We start from the raw sequence: 26,843 nt of genomic DNA, 5'->3' as shown, positions 1-26,843 counted from the left end.
AGATCCTTTCGATTCTATACTTTTCTCTGTTATATATATTAATGTTGGTAAATAAACGCCTTTAAGCCAGCGTGTATAAATTAAGAGTTTAACTAGGCTCTGTAATATATAAATATAAATTTAACATATATAAGATAGGCAATAAGAGCCAAATCGCGGATGACAGTGCGTTATTCTAAACGAAACTAAATTTTTTCGTTAGAATTAAATACCTGTGCACAAGGCACCAAATTTTTACTTGGACACGGCCAAGATATAAAATTGGAATAATCTCTACAAGAGATTTTTAATTCCATGTATCCCCTATTCCCCCTAAAGAAATAAAGTGCGAGAGAAAAATATAGATCCGAAAGTCGCAGAATCGGGAATCGAACCCGAGACCTTTATTTCTTTAGGGGGAATAGGGGATACATGGAATTAAAAATCTCTTGTAGAGATTATTCCAATTTTATATCTTGGCCGTGTCCAAGTAAAAATTTGGTGCCTTGTGCACAGGTATTTAATTCTAACGAAAAAATTTAGTTTCGTTTAGAATAACGCACTGTCATCCGCGATTTGGCTCTTATTGCCTATCTTATATATGTTAAATTTATATTTATATATTACAGAGCCTAGTTAAACTCTTAATTTTTTTGCTTTTTGTTTTATATTAAAATATTTTTATATTCCATTTCCGATATTTTTAAGTCATATTATGGGTTTTAATGTATGTGATTTCTTCTTAAATATCTTTCGATGCATTATACTTTTCAAGTTTTTTAAAATAGTTTTTGCAAGCAATATATCCCTAACAGCACAGAAATGTTCGAAAGATATTCAGAGAATATCTATAGAATATTGCAACATTCTTTGGATATTTTCTGAATATCTTTCGAACATTTCTGCTGTTAGGGATGTATATTTCTTATTAACTCATGAATATTACATGTTTTTGTTGGCTAAAAAGATTACAAGTGGAATGTTTAATGAAGATAAAACATGCGTAAAGAAGAAATTTTTAACATAAGCTATATGCTAATTTTGAATATTTGTCTATTGCAACTGTAATAATAACTTCAGTTATATTCTTTGATGCGCGATTTATATCTATCACGATGCCATTCGTATTGTCTGCAGCAATTGATAATAATTCATATCAGAGTACCTCTAAATTCTTAATCTATTCGACTGATTAAAAAGTATGCAATCAAGTCAACCTTTTCCGTTTTTTAGAATTTATATCGATTAATCTGCTTTTATTTTCTGTATTTTCTTTCGACGAACATTCAATTCGATCGAAGCGATCAGGTTGAATGATTAAACAAACCATAGCTCATTGCGCGCATTTTCGGCACTCGGATTGCCTTGGCATGCATCCAAAAACTATCGATATCAATGACATCGACCTTCGATACATTTGAATTACCATTGTCTAAAAGAATAGACGAACCGCCGCGATAGAAACAGTGATAGCTTGCAGTTTGCCGCGGATCCTTAGAATACATGTTGTACGTAGAAAAATCCCCGGAGATTCTTTTAGAATACGCATTTCGGAGAAAAGTCCTCCTCCCATCGGGCAATTAAAGTGGTAGGGCGCAGCGATCGATTTGCTTTTCTTATGTCAATGGAAAGATGCGAAAAACAGAGAAACAATTATACTGCACGTAGCGACCGCAAAACGTGACTCTCTTGCGTCACTTGGCTTCCCATTGCGAATTGGCGAAATTGCTCGCTGGCGAGTGTCGCCCGACAACGAATTCTCTAAGAAAATCGGATTGTCGATTGCCCACCCTACCGATTCACGACGATCGTCATTTCTATTTGAGTGCCGCTGCTGAAAATTTAGGTCGTCGTTTTTGCGGACGACACAAAATCTCTCTTTTCTTTCTCTCTTTTCTTCATTATTGCTTACGATCTCGCATAATTTTAATTATTGACGTGTAACCGCGCCTGTAATCTTCTATGTTCCTTGTAACGTCATTATGTCTATACATTGATTTTTTTCGAGAACTCTTATTTCATTTTACCTGCCTTTTTTTTCTTATAGTAATAAACTGATTTTTCCCTTTTATTCTTGGCTTGGGGATCTTGTTTCTTTTATTATTTTTTTCAGTTAATATTTGTTTTTAATTCGCTTAAGAGTCTCTCATTATTGCCTTTTGGCTCTATTGATACAAAGTATTCTTAAAATATTGTAATATATTATCCCTTAATTATGAGAATTGTTTAATTTAATGATTTGATTCTTCCTCGATAGAATGTTGATTAGAATTTTTTACTATTTACTTTTCAACATTAAATATCTTTCCAAGTTCTCAGAAAAAAATTACGTTTATATCTGTCATTTATTCTAGAAAAGTTTATCGCAATAATTTCTGTTCTTTTCTCTTGCAATTTATTTTCCCCGATTTTTATATACATATATTACACTTTTCGACATATATGTTATTCGAAAGAGAAGAACGGCAATCATGGCTTCATATTGAATTTTCTGCGTTAAATGAGATACAGGATGAGATAGTTAGTTGACGGTGCGAGGTTCGAGTTCGCGCAACATGACCGATAATGGTCGATGATAGTTCGTAATGCGAAATTCATAGATAGTGAATATGTGATGAAGACATCTCGCAATTCTGGTTCGAATAATTGTGATGATTTGGAAAGCGAGAATGTGGGATTTTCGCACGCGTTTGGCGAGTATACTGCGGTATAGCGATGGAACTATAATATATTACAGTTTGTAACTGTAATATATTACAGTTTCATGTTGCCATTACTTTAGAGAGGCTAGAAAGACAGAAATGAGATGAAGAATCTGATTAGGTATGCTTTTTTATGTTGCAATTAATTTATTTTCATTATATAGCACAGAAGACAAATTTTAATTGTTATAGCGATATCTTATTTCCGTGAAATATAGATATAATTTTCTTACCGTGGTCCAATTTCATCGCTTGGTGCCAGCTCGTATTACATTATTCGGGGTAGTTTATTAGTAGCTTTGCACGCTACTTTTCGGCCGGTTTGAGGGTTCGTAGTTATAAACTGCAAAATTGCATTTCGTTTATCGGGGAAAATGTTTAGAGCTGAACTGCGCATGTCGGACGATAAAGAGACACGGGAGCGCAAACGAGGAGGCCAGGAGAAAGAGAGATAGGGTGAGAAAGGAAGCGGAGACGAAAGGGACCCTGGGGAGATCTGTAAAGCGGATTTCCGAATAGGACACACTTTGCTCCGGGTATCCCGCGGCTGTTGGATAGTTCGAGCTGGTACGACTAACGCGAAGCGAAAATACTTTTTCCTCTTTGTATACCGTTCCATTGCACTTTTAAATTGGCTCGTTCGTAAGCACTTGCATACGAGAGACTTGGACCTCATTCTCCGTCCTTCTCATATTATTATGGTCATGTAAACGCACGCGCAATCTAGCGCGATCCTTTTCTAAAGTAATGAACACACGCAGGTGCAGGGAGAAACTAACGAGGATATCATTAAATATGAGAATCCTCTTGAGGATTCGACTTTAATAAATTTTTGAAAAAGATTATTAATGTCGATTTAAATATGCATATTGAACGACTATTGAAAAATAATATTAATGCCGATTTAAATATGCATATTAAATGACTATTAAAAAATAATGTAAAAATAATTTTATTTCAAGCGTTTAATATTTTCATCTAGAGATTTTTTTAAAGCAAATAATTGAAAAACATAAAATGAATAATTAATTAGAAATGCATTTTATGTAAAATTTCGAGTGAATATTGCTAAAAATTATTATCAATCTTGAAAATTGTTCTCGCAATCATCGTGTCACTTAACGGGAATACAACATTTTTGTTAAAGTTTTTACAGCAGTTGATTTAAATATTTAATTGTCAAGCGGGCTGAGGTTTTATCGTTATGCGCTTAAGCTGCACAATTTGGTGTCGTTGGAATAAACCCCATCGCTTCGCAACCGGCCAGTTAAATGTCATCTATTCTGGGTTCAATCTCAATGTAGAGCGCTTAACTTCGACGATAACGATTATCGTCGACTCATCGCGTCATAATAGTGGATTTGTGCGGTGACGATAACCCTCTCCCACCGTTGCTTCATGAATACGAGAGAGGCTCTACAGCGTCATCGGAATAATTATGATGATCAGAAAAGCAGAAATATGGAATTTCAGTCAGGTCTCAGTAACTGAATGTGGTCGGATAAGAGGTATTGACTGCGATTTATTTGATATTTTAATTTATCTCTCAAACGTACAAAAATACAAATACATTTTGCATCGATATCGTAATAAATTTTCATTAAATTTACTAATTAAAATCGGAAAGAGAAAATACGGAAAATTAATTCTATGTTTATATTATATCGAGTTTATATTATATTAATAATATGTGTATATGAACAAATTATAATTGATTCTGTAATATGTACAAAATTTTAAATAATTTCTTTTGCCAATATTTAAACTATAATTATTTAATATAGTATATAGAAAAAAAAGTAGGGTACAGAAAACAAATTTATGGCAGTTATATTGGAATAGATTAAAAATCAAGATAATCCTTTTTAGCACAAATTAAAAATACAACAAATGAAGATTTTTCAAGATTGATAGTAAATTTTTACGCAAATATTATGTTAGATAAAATCTTAATTATTATTTTACACTATACCACATATGGACTTTAATTTTGTTACGTTGATCAAAATATTTCATTCTATTTCATCAAATAATCTAATTCTTGATTAGGGCATATGTTAAATCAATATGATTAATGAAAATACGTACAACGCATAGAAACGAAATTCCGTGAGTAGCAATTCTAATTATTAGAATCGAGATTACAGTCGTGCTATGTTTGACCATCAAGATCTCATGCATACCAACTTGCTGCGCGAATAACACGCATTAAATGCAAAATTCTCGGTACGCTATGTAACGTTAATATAAGCCTATAGCTTTAATTCAAACGTAAAGTTCGCTTAACAATATACGTAAAAGTAGGTCATTTTAAAATGAATTTCTGCATGGCATACTAGCCACGCAAGAGAGAGTTTATACTGCACATTTTAGCGCTAGAATCGTATAAATGGAAGCATGTGGGACGAAACTACAGTCTTCCGAGAGTAAGTTGAGCTACGGATTACGGCCTTTTCTCTCTAGAATTACGTGGTCAAACGTATCAGCTGCATAAATGGGGAAAGGCAATGTGGGGAGGGCACATCGAAATTTTCGAAGTTGTCGAGTAATGACGACAGGAGAGCGGACTCTAAGGGATGAACCAGGCATTTAACCACCGCCGGAAGTAGCACTGCACGGGCGCGATAAGCTCGGCGCGTGGTTGGAAGGGGAGTCCTCGTGGCCAGTGGAGTGCAATTTGCCTCTCGTCACAGTGCACTCATCCTCCTCTTGCTGTCCAATCCCCGAGTTTGCGTTTCTACCTTGTATGTCGAACGAAGATTGTGCGAAGATCTTTTGTCGCACATCGGACAAAAGAGTTTCGACGAAATTCTAGATTCTATAAGTTAAATTAATTGCCGAGTTTCAATCTCATTCATTAACGAGGATTTTCTCGAGAATCGGACAGGCAACGTTATCAGAATCGATTAGTACCGAAAGGCGATTACTGTCTATTTTGTTTTTTTAGCGCGATGTAGTAGCTTAATTGTACTGCGAAACAAAAGCTGTTTCTATAAAAAAAAAAAGTTGACGTTACTGATGGAAATGAAATTCTAAAAATACATACGTGTGCATATCCTATCCCCGAGCAAAGTCTCATTTTATAATAAATGATGCGTTTCTGTTCCTTTCTGTATCACTTATTAAAATGAAATTTTATTTGGAAATGCGCGAATACGCCATAGGGATTTAAGATCTCCAAGCTTTTCGAAGAATTATCTTGAAAATTTACTCCAGTTTGACCCAGATGCGTCTAATCGATCAGTAATATTTGCTAGGAAAATGTCACGAAGTTTCTCAACCGGGATGAGAGGATATCTAAAATGACGATCATGGCTAAAAACACCGTGCCGAACGCAAAGTTGCGAGCCCTGCCTCTCTGTAATTAACGAGTCTCTAACGAGAGCGTTCGTACGTGAGTGCACGGGGAACTGAGACAAAGTTATAATTATTACTTTCACGCTTCTCGAAGTCATCACGGGGTTCATCGACTGTCAAAGTTGCTGGCGGATATACAAATGCAGGAGGATTATCGTTTGTCAGTAATGAGAGGATTCTAAAGATAATATCGTGCTCGCGATAGAAGTTAGTCATCGGCGTCTCGGAATATCTTATTGTGGCTGCTACAAGTTTTAACAACGCCGATGTAGCAGCAGCGCGATATCTGACTTGCTGCCGTAATGAGTTTAATGCACAAGTCGCGGAGGCACTAGTCGTTCTCGATTTTCAACGATGAACTTTCTTTGAACTCTCTCTCTGGCTCTATCTCTCTTTCTCTCTTTGTGTGACCTCTAACACTGCGACCACTTTATGGAAGGAATTCTACGTTTCCGCGATTCGTATCGAGAGTTGTGTCGATGATAAGAATTATGCGAGGCAAACAAGTTCTGGAGATACTTGCCTGTATGAGTTATATAAATTACATACCTGAACAACTGTATGATGTTAAATATGCGAGTGAGTGAGCTAACGATGATAACGCGCGAGTATGTTGTTAAGTGATCTAAACACAGAGATACGTATAAATATACAATGCGGAAATTTAAGAATATATCATTTGAAGTTCGAACAATGGAAAACTCATGTAGGGATTTTTTAAAAATACTTTGAGTATTAAATTACAAGTTTGATATCTTATATTAGATAATAAATATATGTATATCTCTAAAATTAATGAGACAATTTTATTCGAGTGAAAACATTTTATTTTGATGATTTTGATAATTGATATATTTCTAATTATTAATTAAAACGTTTCGAATGGACGAGAGTTGAATTCATCACGTTCGTTGATGAAGTAAATTACTCAATGGAATTGGCAAATATAACTTCGTCTCTATTGGACGTTATGGACAAGAAAGAATACTCGGGGAAACGAAGAGACTTATATTTAATCTAATTCGACTAGTTCACTCGCTCGCATATATGTACTCAGGGATTACGAGCAACGAAGCGTATGGAAGGCTTTGTGCCTCGCATTCGGACGGATCGTAACTATATCTGCCGAGTGTACCATTCGGATCCGCCGCGCTCGTCTCGACTGTCCAACTTGCCTTCACTTATAACGGAAATACGGTCCGTATAAGATACACCTTGCAGCTGCGAGACAAGCGCACTCGAGATGTTTCGAATCTAAAATAGGAAACTTCGACCGTTTCGAAAGGGTCCTTCAGCAATAGGACGACGCGGTAGCTACACGTTGCCTACGTGTTACATAGAAAGAGAGCTGCAAGACAAGACCGAGCATGATATTGTAATATGTATATATCTGTGGAAGTGAGAAGTATGTTGGAAGATAAATATTATTGCGATACAAATAATTCATAATTATGCATATGCAAATCTCAATGGCAGGAATTTTAGTTCAAATAAATTTAGTTTATTAAGCACAAATTTTTTACCACATTCTTCTAACAATTAACTTGTTAAAATAGAGTATTAACTAAATAGCCGAGGGAAATCTGCAATTAAACGGTAGGATGATAATGCAGGAACGTTTTGTACGTGATTTTAATATGCAGTGTCACGAGTATATTATATAATTTCGTTATTTTATTTTATTATTCACATTCACCAGATATGATAAATCATACCGAACATTTCTCCTAGGAAATCTCTTATCGAGAATTCTGAAATACATTACTATGCTCCTCATGAATTGAGATAATGTAACCTTATCGAAAGAATTTATTTCGTGAAATATCATTCTTATTGCAGCAATAAGCTACAACTTTAACAGTTAAAATATATCTTTACGTATTGTCACATAAAAATTTAAAAATAATAAGTTGTAAGTTTTTTTATTCATTATTCGTACCATTATTTTTATAATTTTTTATTCATATATTTTTATATATTTTTTATTTATATATTTTTATTTTTACTTACATATTTTTTAATTACGTTGTTAATTATTAAACATTTGTGAAAATACGCTTTAACGAGCAATTCCCGCTAAATCAAAGACTTATCGTTGCCGCATAAATATATAAGCAGACTAAAATTTCCGTCTGCCATGTCGAAATTTCATGTTGAAGATCCATTTACATTCATGCGAGCGTGGTCGTCATCGCCGCGCGCTCCGCTTCGGGATTAATTATTATTAGACACTGACGCAACTGTGCCGCGATAAGTTATTTATAGAACGCAATGGAATTACGGTTAATTACAAGCGCTGAATTAATCCGCGCCAAAATGTCAGCATGCAATCACGTGCAGGGTCGGAAATTGCTTGGCTCGAATTTCTTCGATCTTTAGAACCAATGTGCGCGAATCGATCATGTATCTATATATGGCTTGCTATAAAGTGCTATTTTGAAAATTGCATTGAAAAGCTGTGCGCGTTATCTCATGCGTTTGAAGGTTTTAAAAAAATTGTTTTTTGCCTTTTTTCTATCCTGTTATATTTTTTTGATTAATTATTGTTATTGATAAAATATATATATATTAATAATGTGTCGTACATAACATCTGCATTTATCTTAATTTGTTATCTAGTACATATGCAATATATTGAAATGTCAAATTCGCTTTAATAGACGTAAACAGATGTAAACGGTGAGATACGAATAGCTTTGCATAGATATATCGTTATCGCGAGAAAACGATAATTACGAGATAAAATCTCGATACATCAGAGGAAAATGTCGGGCAGCGAATGAGCTTTTCCTATCGAGATTTTGTGGCAGTCGTGTGGAAACGTGTTCGCCAGCGGTTTACAAAGATTAATGACTTACGTGTGAGTGTATCGTGTCATAAATTGTATGCTTTCGGGCTTTTTCTTTCTCTCTCTCTCTCAATCTTTTTCACAGGCGACTTCTTCTTTCTTCTCTGTCGCTCTGAAGAATTTCTTGTCGTTGTTGAAAAATACGATCAAATCGATATCTTTCGGGTTCGATATTTTTCCGCGACCTTTGATATTAATCTTGAAACCATTACGATGAAATATTCGCGTGCATATGGTTACACGATTCTTCTCACGTCCCTCAATGACGCTTTTCTGGAATGCAAGATGGCTTTTAATTCAAAGCACTAAAATGTTGCAATATTAATGTACGTATAAGAAAATATATTCTCATATTTATAAATAAATTTGTTTAAATGTTTGTTAATTTCTGGGTAAACGTGAAACCAATATTTATTGGCTCGTCGTTGAATATTTCAGATACATTTGATACCTACGTAAAACGAAAGAAATTAAGTCCATAATGCGTTACACACACAAGAATAATGATCTGTCTTCATTCACTGCACGCGTATCCGGGCGACGATCGCGAAATGTAATGGTCGTGTCACGTAACATGTCAGGGGCCGTACTGGTTTGAAAAGTATTAACGATCGTCATGGTATATCTGCCACGATCACATTGTAGCTCGCACAACTGCAGGACAACGGAATGCGGATAACGTTTCGCGTAACAGCCGCAAAGTGACGACGACGACGACGACGACGAGAACGATAAGAGGAGGATTATATTCATGTCGGTCACGTATCATAGTGCCTCTCAACCGTGGTATATCGTGTACCAAGGCTGCGCGATGAAATAAAGAGAGAAAAAAAAAAGAAACGAAAAGAAAGAATAGAGAATAAACGAATATAATTGCTTCTACACATTCTTGTTTCTAGTTCTCTCTTCGGCCGATCTCGCGGAATGCACAATGCATCCGTTCCCTTCGCTCCCGAACTAATCGACGAGTATCGTCGTGTTCGCGGTCAACGAATTCGTATGCAATTTACAAGCATCCATCGATAATGCAATGTGTCGCGAAACGAATGGATATTGCGTCGCCGGACAAATAGCTCGCGTATATTGTTCTCAGGCTGTTTTGTATGCGTATAAAATATCATCCTGGTCCAGGCCGCGCGACATTAACTCTCTGTGTACGCGGCTTGGAAGTATAGCTCTTGCATGCTGTGATATTCATCCTTTTTTTGCAGCTTGACGACGGCTTGTTATAGAGCTCACCACGTAATCTCCGTTCTTGCGAGCACGAAATAAGCGTACTTAAAAACTTTTCATATCTAACTAGAAAAAACTTAAAGTACAGATATATATATTACTTCGCTTTTTCTTAAGTATCAAAAGAAGCGGTTGCTTTTTTAATCATCGCATGAGGGAGATTATCAAAGACTGAATTTTAGAAAGAAAAAAAAAATTTTTTTTTTCGAGAAAATCGAACCAAGAAATTTTCGGAACGTAGAATAGATTAATATATATCCTTTTGTAATTATTAGCACTACTTGTTACACGATAGCAAAAAAGTGAGTTAGGGGGATTTAATCTTTGGCTAGGACAAACTGGGGATTAAATAATGGCGTGGCGACAAATAATCCGGTTGTGTGTATGTGTATATATACGTATATGTGTCATGCAAGCGACAGGCACAAACAGCGATTGTGAAACTTCAAAATATCCTCTCGCGGGAACTCGTCCAAAATATAATAACGTCAAGTGAATTTATCGATCGCGCGGGCGGATCTGTCCGGATGCGTTCGGCTGCGACAACAAAATATTATCCTTCGCTACGGCGATTAAATTAAAGCCCGGACAAACTTGCGGATTAATGGCGGCGGATCGGCTATTAATCTGGTCGTTGTGAGCAAGCAAAATAAACGCACAGCTCCCTGGAACATTGAAAATATTTTGCATGTGTCCCTGCTAAGGATACACTGACAGGAACCGAATTTATGATACATTTCCTTGATTTATTTCGCGTTTTGTTGCTCCGAAAGAACGATACTTTTTGTATATGACGGAAGTAATACGAATCCGAGGCAAACTTGTATTAATCTCGATGATAAGTAATTTATACGTGATAGCTAGCTTCGGGAGATTTTCGCGACCAATTCATTATCTCTTTACCAAAGGCAGCAACTTTCAAATATGTTCCATCAATCGTTTACGTCTTTTCCGTTTAACGATGACATCTAAAATTCCCTTTCGTTGGCTTTTCTACGTAGAGTATCAAGTTGTCTAACGATAAATCACTATCAGCTATCGATGGACAATCGGACGTCGAGCTCTGCATCGACTTCCGACATCGAGAAGCGTCGACGCAGCCTTGTCTGGTCTGGAATGAGCGAGCCGCTTTGGCGTGTTTACCTGGCACGCGCGGCATCAAAGCGCAATCGCAATCGCAACATTGGTCTCTATCCGCTTGTCCTTGGATCATCCCGTCGAAACCGCATATACCGACAGGGTGAGGCCTGCCTGCCAATTGTATTATGTATCGCGTCCTCTGTAACTGCCACCATTGTTACGTCGTTCAAAATCACCTTTGCCTTTCTCCGTTGTGATTTGCGCACGACCTCGATAACGTCATGCGGCCGCATGACGATTTGATCACCGCGAAGACCACCGTTTCGGTTATCGGCAGTTCCCAGATAAATCATCGACAGGCCGTGTGACGCGCGTAACCGTGCATTTGCGTGCGATTGTTGAACGGATCGCATCGAAACTGCGAATTGTTTGGAACAGTCATACCAGATTACTGTTAATAACTGGCCAGTGATTTGTAGAAATTCTACAAATTGTTTCGATCATTGCTATTTATATTGTAACTATTTCGCGGAATATTATTAATAATATTATTTAGAATTTTTGTAGACGTTAATTGTTATCTTCTCAATTTCGATTTAGATTTGGAATGAGAATTTTTATATCTAAAGAGAGAGATAGAGAGATCAATAAAAAGAGGCTTTAATTAGTTTAATAATTAGCTATATTGTTACGTCCTCCGGACGTTCTTTCTCGCAAAAGACGTCTCTCGCACACACTCTCACTCACTCGCGGCTCGCGAAATAAATACACTCTCTTATGAAGAAATGATCCTTTATACAATGATGAAATACAATGACTAATGTACACGCGAAAGAAAGAAGATTGCTCTCTGGTCAAGTCACGTCCGTACGAGATGACAGCTAGACCAAAACTGTCATGGAGCCTGAAAACAACCACCGGGCGGTTGTCAATAAACAACCCCCCTTAACGATGAAGCTCCACGACACAAGGGATGATATTCAGGGGATGAAAGATCAGGGACGTAACACTGCCCCCCTTCTTCAAGATTGTCGTCCCGACAATCAAAAACAGAGGGCTATCCAACGCTGTACAATAACTCTGCATTCCGATGCCGACCTCAGGACTCCAACGAATTTTCTTGTTCTACCCTGGGCTCCTGCCACAGGTTACCAAACAATCCGCCATTCTGGATCCCGTCGCACATCCGTTGGACTATATTCGCCAATCCAAGTCCACAGTACAACTGTATCAATTGTCGATTCCAGGGCACCGACGAGTCTTCCTGCCCTACCCTGGGCTGCTGCCGCAGGTTACCGAGCGACTCCGTCAATTTGGTCCCAATCGACTTTCAAAATTCTTTGAAGATAAGTCCCAGTCTCCCTTCGTCCTTCGGTTCAGACAAGGGGGGGGGTATCTTCCGTGGACCCATCGTCCCTCATGGACTCCCCAAGTCCCTGTCTCGGCATTTGCCCAAAGTCCCGTGGGAAAACCACGGATCAAAAACCGCGGGCAAGACAGTCTTCTTAGAGTAGAATAAAGACGGATGAAGATTTTCTCCCTCGAAGACTAAGCTGGGAGATCAATTTTTCCGCCATTCAGGAAACTTTTCTCAGGTCAAAGACAAATTTCTTTCCAAATTGAAGACTCTGTAACGAAAAATAAAATGCGCAGTAACTTATTCTATTTTTTTTTTAAATTAAAACATCCCCCCGAATTTTTAAATGAAAATCGACATTTTCGGGCTCCAATCTACTTAATTATTTTTCTAAACTTCTCTCGAGAAAAGGAGCTAATCTATCTTTCTTTCGTAACCTTCCCCTTGAATTATTTTTATGGCTTTTGCCCTTTCAATTGCCAAACTCAATGAGGTTATATTTTCTAATTGTAAAGTTCGTTTGACAAAATTATCATATATCGCTGAAATGAATTGCGCGCAGGCGATTTTATCTCGGATTTCGTGTGGGCACTCGGGATACGCAAGGCGAACCAATCTTTCAAGTTCCGAACCTAATGTTGCCAAATCTTCCCCAAACTTTTGTTTCCGATTTGTAAATTGAACGTAATAATTTTGTGATAAGAGTCCTTCTCCAAAACGCAATTCAAGTTTTGATTTTAATTCGTTGAATTCTAAATTGGACACGTCTTCTACCGTCTCTAATACTGAACGCGCTTTTCCCCTCAAATTTGAAGCGAGTGCAACAGTCTTTGTTGTATCATCCCAACTATTCGCTTGAGCAATTAAGTTAAACTGCGAGAAAAATTCACGAAGTGATACTGTCCCGTCATAAGTATCAGGTTTTAATTTGTACCCTAATATCGCGCGAAAATCGTTCTCCCTCTCATTTAAAAAATGCGTACCCGAATTTCCACACGTTCTATTATTAGAAGGACTTAGCTGTAGATTTTGTGGCCGGGAATGAATCTCCTTCAAGGGAGAACCCGAGCTGTAGATTCTGTTACCGCCGGTTCTCCTGCGACTTCCGGTAACGAGCCCGTTTGCTCTCCTGATTCCTCGCTGCCAGTCGTTCGAGACGGAGCTTGTGAACGGGTAATCCTCGGGGAATGTATCATTCTCGACGTTCCGTTCCGCTGCGGTGAGATATTCCTTCGATCCGATCCCGGACGAGCCCCCAAAATGTTACGTCCTCCGGACGTTCTTTCTCGCAAAAGACGTCTCTCGCACACACTCTCACTCACTCGCGGCTCGCGAAATAAATACACTCTCTTATGAAGAAATGATCCTTTATACAATGATGAAATACAATGACTAATGTACACGCGAAAGAAAGAAGATTGCTCTCTGGTCAAGTCACGTCCGTACGAGATGACAGCTAGACCAAAACTGTCATGGAGCCTGAAAACAACCACCGGGCGGTTGTCAATAAACAACCCCCCTTAACGATGAAGCTCCACGACACAAGGGATGATATTCAGGGGATGAAAGATCAGGGACGTAACAATATTATTACTCTTAATAACTGGTCAGTAATTTGTAGAAATTCTACAAATTGTTTCAACTTATAATTTTAATCTATATTACAATTATTTCGTGGAATATTATTAATAATATTATTTAGAATTTTTGTAGACGTTAATTGTCATCTTCTTAATTTAGATTTAGATTTGAATGAGAATTTTTATATCTAAAGAGAGAAATAGAGAGACAAATAAAGAGAGACTTTAATTAGTTTGATAGTTAGCTATATAATTACTATTAATAATTGACCAGTGATTTGTAGAAATTCTACACATTGTTTCAACTTACCATATAATTTTAATTATAATTTTAATTTATATTGCAATTATTTCGCGGAATATTATTAATAGTATTATTTAGAATTTTTGTAGACGTTAATTGTCATTTTATCTTCTTAATTTTAAATTTAGATTTGAATGAGAATTTTTATATCTAAAGAGAGATATAGAGAGATAAATAAAGAGAAACATCAGTTACTTTAATAATATATATTAGCTATATAATTACTGTTAATAACTGGTCAGTGATTTCTAGAAATTGTATAAATTGTTATAATTTAAATATTTCAATTTATATTTCGAAATATTTCGCGGAATATTATTTACGAGAATTTTTGTACTCGTTAATTGTGTTATCTTATCTGTTTAATTTCGATTTCGATTTGAAAGATAATTTTTATATCTAAAGAGAGAGAGATAGATAAACGGAGACTTGAATTAGCTTAATAATTAGCTGTGTAATTAATTTAAAGAGTATTACACTGTAACATCTTTGTTACGTAAAAGTCAATTGTATATATGTACGTCGGACATAATTTTCTCTTTACGAGATAACAAGAATCTGAAATTAGTTGGAATAATGGAGAGGATTGTACGACTGAGTGCTGAATAGAAAAATGCACACATATCTTTGAGAATTACGAAGAATGGAACTCGCGCGCGCGGCGCGAAACAAGGAAACGGCGAGAGTTCTACGCGAATCCTCACGAATCGTACAATTAAAGTCACATTGCGAAAAATAAGAGGCGGATGGAGACGCATTGTAATTCATTCAATTCCTTTTCCGGCACGCGTTGCGACGTTTTATTTACCATCGCAAGGGAGCGATGGCGAGCTGCAACTTTTATTCCACGCTGAGTGGAAAGCATGAGCTGCCTCTTTAAAAGACTAATTCATGCTTTTGACAATCACGCGGAAATTATTCAACTCGAGAGAGAATTAAATATTGCAAACGTTTTCACAAAATTACGTTGAATAACAAGAGAAGCGTGTTATATTTTTCGAATAATTATTCTTGGAATAAATTATTTATTATTCACATTATTTCTGTATTGTATTATTCATTTATTTGAGAATTTTTTTGAGCGAAAAGAAAATAATATATGCAACGAGCAAAAAAATCACGCGTTTAGATGAATGTTCCAGCGAATTGCGTTGCCTAGTTTAATTCTGACTACATCTCGACGCGAATACATGTTCGCGAAAACTCGTTTATTCGGCGTAATCATTTTAAGTTGTAATAAAGTACGAATCGTGTAAATTCGCCTCAACCTTTTCGCAACACACGCCGGCATTCCTGGCGCTGCCTTTATCCCACGCTTTGTTCAGTCACGCTTCGCCTCCGATTCGCTCTTACAAAGCCTTTCATCGGCACGGCCATTCAGACGTTTCCTCTTTATCCCGTTCGCCAAAGTCACCTTTCTCGTCGACGATCGTCCTTCAAACGCGCGCACGTCGTCTACACGTCTAAAGTATTCGTCAACAACACCCCGAAGACCTCCTGTGCCGAAAGTGAGGGTAAACGCGAGTGCGGGTTAACGTAAATCGAGTACGTTGATTTAACCCTTTCGTGCCTAGCAGGTTATATATCAGAGTTTCAATGAGAGAGAACGCGAAGTAGGTCAAATGTAATAACATTTCAAATATCTGTCCTTCACGTTTGATAATACTGAACAATCTAGGGCGACAAGTGATAAACTTTTTTTTCTCCAATAAGTCACGGCTATTTTGCAGAGAGTACAATATATCTATATATGATTAAAATGATTTTATTACAACACACATGCGAGACATGTATTTAGAAACATGATGGAACAATTCAATGAGAAAGTCAATCCTTTATTTGAAGGCTCGAGAATTAAATTATCGGCTGACCAGATAATAGTTATATTATACTGTTATGAAGAGCGACGGCGAAACTGGCAATCTCACTTTAACATAAATTCACGCATGTCGCTCAAAGCGACAAACGTGCGCTCTGATTTAAAGCGTCTGTTGAAAGAGACCGGTATTAACCCGTAGTTTCGATGATCAAAGATAGTGATGTTGATTGGATTGGCTGCTATATTGAAAATCGAGAATATGAATGTATTTGCAGTCACAAGACTTTAGAATTGAGCAAACTTATTAATATACATATTTATTATTTTTATGAGTTTACGAGAGATACTTATGTGAGTTTGCAATTTTTTATTTGCGCGATGATTTTGATAAAATATTTTACAAAAAAATTTTTTTTAATATTTTATTTAATTTATGTTAAAATTTAACCTATATAATTTTTGTTAAAATTTTTGTAAAATATTTTATAAATTATCGATTAAAAGTATTAGTCATAAAATAATGAAAATGTTTGTTCACAATAATAAGGGAAATGACAAGATAATTCTACTGCTCCATTAAGAGTTAATTTTCAATGTAAGTGACACTCGATACTGGACGCGTTCATATTTTACCGGAACAATCTTCGCAGCTCGATTGCGAGGCGAAGATCCCGTCGGGGAAGCATTAATATCTTGCCCCATGCTAGAGAGAATTGTACAAGTGCACCGCGATCGAGTGGCACGAAATATCGCCGACATTACGTATTGGAGCAACCGGGGCATTATCGTCGATTAAACCACACGGCCACAATCTGCACCGGTCTATATAAAATGTACGCTGCCGATAACAAGAGAGCAACTTTCGTATCGTGAACTAATGGCTTCTACAAAAAGTTCCGTCCGTAAACATACGTCAGCTAAAGGAATCGGCGACGATTTTATTACCATTTCTGTCTGTCACAAAAACGCATCGCTCCTTCTCCGTTTATACTTTTTCATCAAATAGAATAGAGTGTCGGTTAATGTTTGCGACGATAATGTGTTTCTATGTTTAATTTGTTTATTAAGAAAATCGCAGAGTTTATTTTATTTATCGTAGAGTTTGAATGAAAAACCTAAATTTTAATTGAATTTTATTCAACTCAGAAAATAGAAATATATTTCTTAGATCAATATAATGGGTAATAATGGATAATGCCGCTTTCTAATTGTCTTTAGCAACGATTAATATTCTAATAGCAATTAAATGTGCATGCATTGCGATGTATACGATTGGCAAACATGCAATTTCCTTCTTGCTCGAGTTTCATCCAGTATACCTTGAAACATGATTTTGAAACGAAATTGTCGCGTGTAACGGCACCGGTCTCGACGACGGTTTCGATTACTACTTGTTCTTTTCATTAGGAAGTAAAAAGAACCTCGTGCTGGAAGCGATAAGAACAAAATGCCTTGCAGCAAAATGGTTGTCCTATTTTTGAATATGTGTGTGCGTATATAAAAAAGTTAGAGAGAAATATGCGTGATTTCTTTGGACTGCTCTCTACTTTTGCACGATCATGCTTTACTGGATCATGCTTTCTGTATAGTGATAGTACTAAATTTTGCTTATGAAAAATAAAATAGAAGCAAGTGCGCAGATCTTGCCATTATTATAAAATATTTTTGGCAAAAAATATCTTTTTTCTCGGTCAAAAAGTTTGAAATGGAAGGAAATAGAAAATAACTTTATAAAGCAATTGAAAAAGACACTATAATATTCTAAAGATATTTAATATACAAATTAAACCACTAATAGATTAGATACTTTAATAATAATTTTTTTATAATTTATGTTCCCGTTTCATATAATTTTAATGTTATTTTTTAAATAAAAATGAGAAGAAAATCATTTGTGCCGATTGGACAGAGAGATCGATAAGTAGTTTTGTGTCACTTTAACAACTTATAAGCCGTACTTTAGTCGACATAGACATCTCTTGTTTGATCCTCTGCGAGAAAAAGTATCGATATCTCTTCTACAAGAGGATCTCGTCGTCATCAATGTGACTGACTTACGGACAGAGTGACTCTTGGCACCATTCGGTGGTGAATTGATTCCTTGTTTGTTTCATATACACCGCGATATATACATATTTGTATATCTGTATATACGCTCGAGGCAAAGAGAGAGATTGGCGTGTTAGTTGAGACGCTTCGTGGATCGCTTTATGCCGACGAGAATCCACGATGATGTGATAAACAAATTCACGTTGTTCCATATTCCGCAAATTCGTCGAGGCGGAACCGAGTTTACCAGTTTCAGGAAGGCAGAAGGTCGGCGCGATGTCAGATAAATCTGGCAAACAGTCCCTCGCTTCGTCGTAACTCTCGATGTCATCTCGCTGCTCTTGCGCTTCATCTACTCCGGTGTCTCTATCTCGAGATAGATAATATACGCGGTTGATTAATTTTGAAATCTAATCCGGTCAAGTTGATAATTCGTGGAAACATGTGTTTTACATTTGCGATAAATGTTTAATTTTTAATTTTCTATTATTCTCATTCGCGCTTACGTAATAATCTCAGATATTTTACAAAAGTTTAATTTTTCAATTAGCATTCGAAAACTATTGACCAATTATCTTAAAGGATTTGACATAATTAATTACGAAACCTTCTCAAAATTATAGTTTATTTTATTCAAATTTTTAACTTTTAATTGTTAAAATTGTTAGAATTGTTAGAATTATTAGGATCATAAATTCATCAATTATGTCTTTTTAATGTGATAACTATTGGGATGCATTATTCTACCATTTAATAAGTGTTTGTTAATTAAATTATGAAATAACATAAAACCAGGAAATTTGTAAGGAATTGATCACATATACATATTGATATATTTAAAACGTAAAATTAAGATTGTACATTACTTCATTTTTAGTCATTTTCGTAATATAGACGCATAGTTCCCATTTAAGAAATTATTTGAAACATAATTTAAAAGGTGTCTTTTTCACATCGTACTACATAATTAGCACTTGAGCAAAGGGAGATTTAAAAGACATTTCTTATTTTCATATCGCGCAAACGTTAATAATTTTTCCTCATTTTCATCTTTATCTCTCTCTTGTTCTTTCCCCTTTTCTCTCTCTTTCTCTTTCTTCTTTATGTGTGCAGCATGCATATTATAAATTTAACCTGCATATTATCTGCATTTGAATACACGTATAGAAAGTAACATAATGTACAGAGATGTGTGTTAACAGTGCGATATACCGTGCGCTATGTTGTCTTAAGATGAATTATTTCTACGTAAGGTGACAGAATCATGTTGCTTGCAATAAACATTTTCACCGTAGATAGGTGTCTTTATATTAAGTATACAGACTGCATTACAATGTTTGTACATCAAAGTTTAGTGAGATTCCCTTTGCGGAGGATATATGTTATTATTACTCGTCTTCTTTCGCTACTTTCAAATTTTCATCATAAATTATTTTGGTCAGCCAATTTCTAATTAAAAATTCTACAGAGAAGTTTTTTCAACATAAATTTTTAAAAAATAAAGTGTAAGATTAATTTTTTTATGAAAATAATTTGAAATATCGGTATTTAATGATTCTATATTTTTGCTTTACTATAAATTTCCATCCACAAGCAAAGAATTTGAAGTATGAGAATTTACTATTTTATAAAATATTATACAGAGTATTCTGTTGAAAAATTAATACGTTTTCAAAATTTAATTTTTTCTTCCTTTTATATGACATTTAATATATTGTGTTATAAAAAATATATAAAAAAATATTACAACTTCTTTTTATACAAAATTATAACTTCAGTATATTTTATATATATAAAAAAAATAATAAAAATGTGTAACAGCTCTTTAGAAAATTTTAATCTACAAATACAAAGGCAATAAGAGCTAATTATAATATATTTTATATTTTTATTGTAATATTTCCTTTTGTAATATATTATAATATTAATTCTAATTTTTATTGAAATATATTTTAATCAAATATTTTGAAATAATTCATACTAAAAAATCTTTGCAAATTTTACTTTGATTTTTTAATAGGTCGAACAAGCGCACGAGATATCGCGAGCGATTGGTAAAAGCAATACGACGACAAATCTTCGTGACTTACATTGCTTCGTCTATCATATTTAAATATAATTTTTTGCGTTATCTCGTTCCACTCAATACACTTGTCCTTAATGTTCTCCTTACGTCTGGGAGCGAGGCCATGCACCTTCGCAATGCTTATTGTAGTTGAAAGACGAGACGATTTGTAACATCCAATTCTCCTCGAGTAACAAGATTTATATGTACCACTAGAGAAGAGGTTCCCGAAGAGATGTCTTGCAGGAATAAAGAAGTATGACAGAGAATGTCAGAACGAAACGGATAAATATGATTCGATTTTGCTCTGCTTGAGTGAAATATATGAAGCACTTTTTTTTAAAACATGTATTACGCATGTGCATAATTAATAAGGCAAGCGTAGCAAGATGCCATAATTATTTTCTTTTTGAATGATCGCAGTTATTCATTTACATTATACTTTTAATATCCATATATTCATAATGACTCTGTTTTTTCCAATGCAATCGATCATTTAGTTACGCGGACACGTAGTGTATACCGTTAATAAATAATCATTAGAATAAATGATGATAAATAAATGAAATTACTGGCGTGTGATAATTATACGAACTGAAAAGCATGAAAATGTTTAATAAGAATTACTTAAATCTCTCGTAGCCGAACCAGCGGCAATTAAAGTGTTACTCAATTTTAGTACAATCTTTACGCATATAACTTTGTGGCGGATTGCGAAATCTACGTAATCGCTCGAAGTTATTTTGCAATTTTATCGGACTCGCCGTGCTTCGGCAATCGTTATGCCATAAACGGGGTGGAAATAAATAAATAAAAGAGTGCGAGAACGAGAGAGAGAGAGAGGAGTGCACAGCGCCGCTAGTAGAGAAAAAGGAACGAATTCAGGATACGGGCGGCAGCAAACAAAATATTTGGTATCGGAAAAGCAATTGTTCGGATTAAATGCAGCGGTTTTCGCATGGATCCTTTTTTTATATATATGTATCGGGATTTAATTTATTCTCTCTAACCTAACCGGCGCGCGCGATCGAATCACGATTATCGCTGCACGATTCGGGAATTTCGAATATTCAATTAATTCTGTCGATCTGCCCCAGGGATCGATTTCAAATTGCAAGCTATTAGTAGCGTTTATGCCTTAAGGAGGATACACCATCTTCGTGTTTACTAGACACGAAGGAGCTTCGTGCAAAATTATCATTATCTAGTTCAGTTGCGCGACACGAATAGTAGTTTGTTCTACACATATTCGTATTAGCTAATAACTCATTAATGTATGTATAAATATAATGACACTGTCGCAGAAAGATTTTTTTTGTAGTTGGCGGAAAAGCATCGTTAAAAGTATTACATGTGTTTCAGCTTTTTTAAAATTTTTCTATGTATTGATAATTTTTTTATTACACAAATACACATTCTTTTATAATTAAGTATTATTTTATTAAAATTTAAAATACACATTTTAAATAAAAGGCATCGAAAAAAGATATCGAATATTCTATTTTTAGTAATCTTTTAATCTTTACGTTTAAATATAAAATATTGAAATGGTATAATTGTGAATATTTTATTATCAATTTTGCTCGTTCTCTGTCTTTTATTTTTATGTTGCAATATGCATGAAAGTGTACATTTGCTTCTAGCACACTTGCGCGACAATACAAATAACAAGTTCTATTGTGCTCGTTACACTTTACAAAATTAGTTTGTTTAGTAATAGTCCAGCAGAGAGGTTTAAATAGATTTGCTGAGTGTAGCGGCGTTATTAAATAGAAATACAATAAGATGTTATTACGAATTTGTAAACTTTCTTAAACGTATGTGACAGTTAAACGTATGTACAGTGCTTCAAATAAGACTAATTGATGCTTGTGCCATTGATAATAGTTTTAGCTCTTCTATTTAAGTTAAATATTCTTTGAAGAAGTCGAATTTCACTCTCTTATCGACAAACTTTATTATTTTTTTTTTTCAGATTATGTAATAATGTAAAAAGCGACGACACTAAGCGTAAAGGCGTTTACCTTTTTATTTCTCTTTCTTTTTCAACATATTTTATTGATTAAAGTTTTTAAAATGCATTATTCGCATTTTTATTAAGTCAATTAATTGGCTATTTTCTTTAATAATATTTAAATGCAGGTATTTTATATAAGATTATAACTTTATTATTATCTTTATATTTAAAAAATTGACGATGTAAAAATGTGAAAAGTCGCTCAATTAAAGTATAAAGAGAGAATGAAGTTTTAATAAGCTAGCTCGTATACACTTCATTACATATAGTTTACGTTTTAGCTCGTCGCTTATAATATTTAAGCTACCACGTACACTTAATACTCTTGATACATTTTAATAGACTAATATTAACAATACGTTGGCAACAAAAATAAATAACGTCGATATATATTAAGCTCACTAAAAAGCCAACAAAATGACCAGTTATCGCGCGATTAAAAATAATGAAATTTTCGAGTCGACGTTCTTAATAGACTATCAAAAGCATATTACGTCGTCGCAAGAAGATAAGACTTGTTCTCGCGTTCGTTTTTGCGAAGATTTCTCACCGCGGATCTTGCAATGCGGCATTTTGCAGCTACGCTTCGCTACTCAAACAAAACCGTAACGCTGATCACATCGAAAATCCGGTTCTCCCTCCTTGTTTGCAAGGTCGTGCGTAAATCTTGGATCGCGACTCGGGTTAGAGGGAATCTCGGGATGAACGACACTTCCGCTTCCCGGCGCGATATTTATTCAAACTGGGAAAAGAGTCGTGGGTTTCGCCGAAACGATCGAATTACTGAGCTGTTTTCTTTCTGTCACTTCGAATATATACAGCGACAACGTCTCGCCGATATAACTCCATCGTGTGAAATTCGGAATCCAGATTCGTTCGAATTCATTCTTCCTTGAACAAATCGATTCGGGTCGTTTACCGACCGAATTAGGTGGTATAAATACCGAAAATTCTCGGAAACTTTCGACGAGAAATAGAAGTTAAAGGGTGAAGGTTACGAACTAAAATAGTCGAGATATGTCATTCGTATCATACGAGTTAAAATATCATTATTGGAAGATATTTTGACGGCGAATATTGTAGATTGAAAAGAGTAAAACTAGGAGAAAATTGTTTTTGTCGAGAGATATTAACAATTTTTACTAAAATGCAAATTTTATTGACACGCGTTTAGAGATCGCGGACTAACTTCAATTCTTTTGTAAATATGTATCTGCATGCATACTTATTTCATTTTTTTGTATAATTCGGAATACAAATGCATTTATACAATAGAGAGCAAGTTGATGACTTTTCCCTTTGGAATATTATTTCGGGTCAACAAGCGCGTAATGTAACGCATGGAATTAGCAATGCAAATGTTGCGTTTCCATTTTACGGATGAGCACCCTATATAAGCCGCATATGGCGATACCAAGTTGCACGTGCGAACGTAGTTAATGTTCCGATTTCGAGTTGCTGAAGCTCTGATACAATGTGTCAACGTAAATATCACTCACAAACTTTCGAGATACAACGAGAACGTCACTAAATGCAGAGCGAGAACGATTACAACTTCGATCAACGCCGTGCCGGAAGTACGTCGCAGTACTTAGTCTTCCTATGTTATCTTGTCGTCGAATACTGTCAAATTAACATTAAATCACGAAATTAATTTACGAATAAAAATAAAAAATAAATTTTTTTTAAAGCAACAGATTTTGCAAAATTTATATATAAGTTGAAAATGAAAAAAACAGAAAAAATATACAATATATATATGTAAAAAATATTTTTGTCCATGGATTTCTACGTAATAATAACATAGTTTTAATTTTTTAATTATTAGATCTTTTTACGGTATTGTAATTATATCTTTTAAAACATATATTTCATCCTATCGATTTTGGAGCAATTGTGAACCTTTTTGCAAGATAATTATTAGTGAGATTAATAAATATTTCAGTCATACATTAACAACATGTTGATGTCGAGAGAGGAAAACTACAAGCTTATAAGTCTAGGATATGTTGTAAACAGCTTTGCTAAGTCGAGAAAAGGAGCGACGTGCAAATGTCTCAGTTAGCTCCGTTAACTCCAAACATTTGCCCCGCAATAACTTCATATACGCTGCCAACTTTCTGCAAGTCAAACCACTGACTTTCTCAAGTTAACGCGTGAACCGCGAAACACGACGCTATATGTATATATACAGTTACTTATGTTAACATTCATATACTGCAGAATTTCTGAATTTCAATAAGCATGTTAAGATATAAATTAATAAATTTAGAAAGCTTTCGCAGTGTTTGAATATTAAAGTCACTAACTCTGTATATATTCATCTTCCTACTTTATTATTCAATATTTTCCACGAAAATTCTCTTAAACTGTATTTGTCAAATCTATTCTGGAATAATATCTCAGAAAAGTATATATATATGTATATATATATATATATATATATATATATATATAATTATACACAAAAATTTACAATAGTTACTATATTCTATTATAATAGACGAGAATTTTGTCTTTTATTTTATTTTCTATCATCAATTCTTGCACCACAAAACGATCTTCTTTTATATTCTGCAACTATCGTAAGCTCCCAGGGTAGTCCATCACCAATCCCAATCTTAAGCCAATCATTTGGGAGCGTGTCAAGATGTGATAAGACGCCCAGTCACAAGAAACGAACTGCGATTTTCACGTGTAATTTATTACGATTCGACCTGTCGGTTCTCGCCGTCTCAGCTTCATCGGGTTTTCGCTGCTGCGGGAACAATATCCGCACGTTTTTTCTCACTGATCTTCTCTGTCTTTCCTCCCTTTGAGATGTGGGCTCGGTTGGATATTGTCAAGAAAATTTTCACGCGAATTTTCGTAATTGGTTTGCGCACAAGTAAACCTCGTTATATCCGTAATTGGTGTGCAATTGCTAATAATAGAGGCGTATGACTGGCCGTGTGTCTGGTTAAATGAGAAATGACAGTTCGTGGAGCGGTAGTCTTGCTGGAAAATGCGGCAGCTACGATTTTGATGCAGCCTGGCGTAATAATGGCACTTCCATATCTCTCATATACGTGATGCTTTGTCTAGAAAAGAGCGTTTCTTCGGCTGAGGCGTTATTAGAGCTCACGGAAGCTTGTGTATATTAACACATATTTTCATATCGCGAGCAACAAAATAAATGAAGAAATGTATACCATAGAAAACTTATTCTGAAAATTCTGGCGCAACCCCGTGCGTGATTCGCGCGAATTTCATCGTAATTTCACCGCGGTTAACCTGTAATTATTGGAATAAAAATACGATCGTAACGTTTGCAAGTTATCGATGATGCGTGATCGAACATTTCCTCCAGTCTCGGGGATATTCTTCCCGAGAATAGCTGAAACTCACATTATTGACTCGCTTGTGAATAATTGGGCCATTAACGAGTAATCAGTCCAACTGTCTTTTCCCACTATTAGTAAGACATTTCACAACAATTCAACTGTAAAAGAGAGAGAGAGAGAGAGAGAGAGAGAGAGAGAATTTCCGTGTAAAAGTGGAGTTAGATGCAAGGTAATAATTATGCGAATGCCGTTTGAATTCTTGTAATTATAATTACGATTTTAATTGTGCACTTTTCAGAATGTTTCTGATATTTTAAATTTGCGGTATTTAATGCCCACAATATTCTCTGAAACTTTGAGGAACCTCGCATAGGATATCGGTATTTACCGAATTACGTAATATCAAGTCTTGTTATGCAGGTAATGTCGATACATTTCCCCGATGTATATTCTGTGAACTAGGCTGGAACTTTGTGAAATATGAAATCTTCGCATGCTGCGGGAACTCCAGCACGGTAACCGGAAGATTGTGCGACTTGATGAAATATTAAGCTTTAACAGAACGTGCCCAAGAAAATTACATTAAATATCCCGCGATCGATAGACATTGCATAATTTATATTATCAGTTTTTGAATAATTTTGCAATTATGTGTACTTTTATCGGAAGCTGAATTCGATAGTTTTTACGCAAGAGTAATTAATGTACAATGCTTGACTAATAAACGTTAAAAGAATAACGAGGTTAACGTTCGATGGAAAAAGCGTGACAATTTTTTTACAATTCAATTATTAGTCAATCACGATTCTTGTTAATAAAAAATCTGGAAAGACAATAGCTGATATATCTCCCTATTCGCCTTTGAACAGGTTTAAGCCTTCAAACAGGCGTCATGCATATTCTATCAACGACCTAACCAGAAACCGCAGGCCAGCCCTGCGGTAATGTTAACCCCAGCAACTCTGATCTATATAGCCTGACAGAGAGGCATGCCTAGGATTGAGGATTTTGAAAAACGATGAAGCAACCATAACCGCAACAGCAACCTCTACTCCACTTTTGACGCGACGAGAATATTGCAAAGTTTTTTTCTACTTAATATCTATCTATTATATCTATGCCCCATTCAA

General features: G+C 35.3%; 1 protein-coding gene across 1 annotated transcript in view; it reads right to left on the bottom strand.

Moving 5' to 3' along the window:
* Nucleotides 1-26,843, bottom strand: part of dpr1 (defective proboscis extension response 1) — a 355,906-nt gene that overhangs the window by 253,104 nt on the left and 75,959 nt on the right. The window lies entirely within an intron of this gene.

Source organism: Nylanderia fulva, unplaced genomic scaffold, assembly GCF_048542155.1.
Source record: "Nylanderia fulva isolate GAGA-0341 unplaced genomic scaffold, ASM4854215v1 Scaffold66, whole genome shotgun sequence".
NCBI lineage: Eukaryota > Metazoa > Arthropoda > Insecta > Hymenoptera > Formicidae > Nylanderia > Nylanderia fulva.
The sequence above is the reverse complement of the archived record's forward strand: the minus strand, read 5'-3'. Positions and strand labels throughout refer to the sequence as shown.